Genomic DNA, 3896 nt, shown 5'->3' with positions numbered 1-3896 from the left:
GGTTCCTGTTCCTGTCATAAAAGGCCCTGTACAAGGGGAGAAGAAATGCATCATTGGTTACCAAAATAAAACAGTGTCTTTCTGCCTGTGTCATTCTGTTTGGTTTCTTTGAGCGTTTGTTTCTTAAATACACAGCAAGTGTCACTCTCTCTCTCTCTCTCTCTGTCTGTCACACACACACACACACACACACACACACACACACACACACACACACACACACACACCAAAGCACACACACACACACACACACTGTGAGGTTTGCAGTGCAAAATTTGAATTTTAGTGCATGGTGATTTGTCTCCCTCCAGTGGCCCACGGCAGGTATGATGAGGCTTAAATGATAGGTTATGGGGAAAAAGCCAGGAGAGGATGGGACAAAAGTGGAATAACTGAAAAAGTAAGAGGTGTAGAGGGCTGATGTTGGTGTCTAGGTGGGGGTTTTGGTGGGTGCCGGACGCTGTGGCGAAGAGGCCACGCCGATGGCTTCTTCGGTTCTGGAGATATGGCGAATCGGACCAAAAAGGATGGGACAAAAGGGTCCCAGTCGGAGAAAGGAAGGTGCAGAGGGCCTGGTTCCACTGGCATTGCGTTGCCCGTGTGCGGGCGCATCCGCAGGTGCCCAACATGGCATGGTTCAGAGTACCTTTGCAGGAGGCTTAGGGATAGGTTAGGGGGTAATAGCCAGAATTTGACGGAATAAAATGGAATAACTGGGAAAGTAAGTGTCGTAGAGGGATGAAAGTTGTGTCTACGGGGGGGTTTCGGGGTGCTCCGGACACCCTGGTGAAGACCCCATGTCGATAGCACCAACGGTTCTGGACTTGGTGTAAATGGGTCCAAATTTGACGGAATAAAAAGGTCAAAGTGGCAGATAGGAGCGTCCGATCGGGCCGATTCCACCACCACTGTACTCAGCAGGCCCTGCCGGGTCGTTAGACACGCAGCATGGCAGGGATCGGTGACATAACATGTAGCAGTTTCCCTTCACAGAAGCGTCTGCAGCAGGTGGGTGGAGGAGGAGGCAGCAGAACCAGGCCTTTGGAGCACTGTGTCATCTCCTGGTCCTGATGCTTTGAATCTCCCTCTCTGTCTGTCTGTCTGTCTGTCACACACACACACACACACACACAGAAGCTGGTCAAGTGCTGTGCAACTGGGATTGCACCTGTCGTCCACAGGAGGGCGCCTAGCTGGGAAGTCCAGTACATTCCATATTAAAGTTGTTGCAAGTGCATTTTTTGTGTAAAAGACAGACAGACAGACACACACACACACACACACACACACACACACACACACACACACACTGTAAGGTCTGAAGTGCAAAATTTGAATTACATTCCTTTGTATCTCTCCCTCTCTCTCTCTCTCTCTCTCTCTCTCTGTCTCTCTCTCTCTCTCTCTCTCTCTGTCAACACACACACACACACACACACACACTGTAAGGTCTGAAGTGCAAAATTTGAATTACATTCCTTTGTATCTCTCCCTCTCTGTCTCTCTCTCTCTCTGTCTCTCTCTCTGTCAACACACACACACACACACACACACACACACACACACACACACACACACACCAAAGCACACAGACAGAAGCTGGTCACAACTGCTGTGCAACTGGGATTGAACCAGGGGGGCTCCCTCTGCTGGCTCAATGCGGTACAAAGTGTCTGAAGGAGTTATACCGGCGAAAATAACATCTTTCAATTCCATGTTTGGTCCACAGGAGGGCGCCTAGCTGGGAAGTCCTGTACATTCCATATTAAAGTTGTTGCAAGTGCATTTTTTGTGTAAAAGACAGACACACACACACACACACACACACACACACACACACACACACACACACTGTAAGGTCTGAAGTGCAAAATTTGAATTACATTCCTTTGTATCTCTCCCTCTCTCTCTCTCTCTCTCTCTCTCTCTCTGTCTCTCTCTCTCTCTCTCTCTCTCTGTCAACACACACACACACACACACACACACACCAAAGCACACAGACAGAAGCTGGTCACAACTGCTGTGCAACTGGGATTGAACCAGGGGGGCTCCCTCTGCTGGCTCAATGCGGTACAAAGTGTCAGAAGGAGTTATACCGGCGAAAATAACATCTTTCAATTGCATGTTTGGTCCACAGGATGGCGCCTAGCTGGCAAGTCCTGTACATTGCATATTAAAAGTTGTTGCAAGTGCACTCACATGTATTTTTTGTGTAAAAGAGACACACACACACACACACACACACACACACACACACACACACACACGCACACACGCACGCTCAATGGAGTATAAAATAAAGACCGGGGCAGTTCTCTCACTGGAGTCTCTTAGAGTGGAGGCTGCCCTTGCTAGCAAGAAGTTCTGTGTGTTTCTCTTCTCTGAGTCTTTACTGAAGAAGTGTTTTATAACATTTTCCTTAACAACTGACATGTGTTTTTTGTGTAAAAGAGAGAGAGACACACACACACACACACACACACACACACACACACTCACACTCAGCGGCTCAGAGATGAGGGAAAAACAACAGAAATCAGGATAGATTTTAATGTCAGGAGATGCCCTGTGATGCTGGGGCCATTGTGTAAGATTGGAATGTGTACCAGTGGCTGGTGGGTGGTCCTTGAAGGTCCCGGGAGGAGGCGGCGAGGAGGCAGCGGGTGGCTGGGCTTGAGCTGTGGATCAGGGACGTCATTAATTCTGCCTGGTGCTGCGTGTGCCCTGTGCAGCTTGGATGTCTGCCGCTGACGCTCTGTGGTTCCTGTTCCTGTCATAAAAGGCCCTGTACAAGGGGAGAAGAAATGCATCATTGGTTACCAAAATAAAACAGTGTCTTTCTGCCTGTGTCATTCTGTTTGGTTTCTTTGAGCGTTTGTTTCTTAAATACACAGCAAGTGTCACTCTCTCTCTCTCTCTCTCTGTCTGTCACACACACACACACACACACACACACACACACACACACACACACACACACACACACACACACACACACAGACACACACACACACACACTGTGAGGTTTGCAGTGCAAAATTTGAATTTTAGTGCATGGTGATTTGTCTCCCTCCAGTGGCCCACGGCAGGTATGATGAGGCTTAAATGATAGGTTATGGGGAAAAAGCCAGGAGAGGATGGGACAAAAGTGGAATAACTGAAAAAGTAAGAGGTGTAGAGGGCTGATGTTGGTGTCTAGGTGGGGGTTTTGGTGGGTGCCGGACGCTGTGGCGAAGAGGCCACGCCGATGGCTTCTTCGGTTCTGGAGATATGGCGAATCGGACCAAAAAGGATGGGACAAAAGGGTCCCAGTCGGAGAAAGGAAGGTGCAGAGGGCCTGGTTCCACTGGCATTGCGTTGCCCGTGTGCGGGCGCATCCGCAGGTGCCCAACATGGCATGGTTCAGAGTACCTTTGCAGGAGGCTTAGGGATAGGTTAGGGGGTAATAGCCAGAATTTGACGGAATAAAATGGAATAACTGGGAAAGTAAGTGTCGTAGAGGGATGAAAGTTGTGTCTACGGGGGGGTTTCGGGGTGCTCCGGACACCCTGGTGAAGACCCCATGTCGATAGCACCAACGGTTCTGGACTTGGTGTAAATGGGTCAAAATTTGACGGAATAAAAAGGTCAAAGTGGCAGATAGGAGTGTCCGATCGGGACGATTCCACCACCACTGTACTCAGCAGGCCCTGCCGGGTCGTTAGACACGCAGCATGGCAGGGATCGGTGACATAACATGTAGCAGTTTCCCTTCACAGAAGCGTCTGCAGCAGGTGGGTGGAGGAGGAGGCAGCAGAACCAGGCCTTTGGAGCACTGTGTCATCTCCTGGTCCTGATGCTTTGAATCTCCCTCTCTGTCTGTCTGTCTGTCACACACACACACACACACACAGAA

At 49.6% G+C, this 3896-nt stretch overlaps 1 long non-coding RNA gene across 1 annotated transcript in view; it reads right to left on the bottom strand.

The window, feature by feature from the left end:
* Positions 1-2820, bottom strand: part of LOC146651716 (uncharacterized) — a 74471-nt gene extending 71651 nt beyond the window's left edge. The window contains exons 1-2 of the long non-coding RNA XR_014907706.1: positions 2608-2820; positions 1-26 (exon numbers count right to left, since the gene is read on the bottom strand). The exon at positions 1-26 is cut by the window's left edge and continues 153 nt beyond it. This is a non-coding gene — a long non-coding RNA (uncharacterized LOC146651716). The remainder of the gene's footprint in view (positions 27-2607) is intronic.
* Between the last annotated feature and the right edge of the window lie 1076 nt (positions 2821-3896).

This window comes from Rhamphochromis longiceps, linkage group LG15, assembly GCF_057381845.1.
Source record: "Rhamphochromis longiceps isolate RC_006_pf linkage group LG15, R_longiceps_female_GT1.1, whole genome shotgun sequence".
Lineage (NCBI taxonomy): Eukaryota > Metazoa > Chordata > Actinopteri > Cichliformes > Cichlidae > Rhamphochromis > Rhamphochromis longiceps.
The sequence above is the reverse complement of the archived record's forward strand: the minus strand, read 5'-3'. Positions and strand labels throughout refer to the sequence as shown.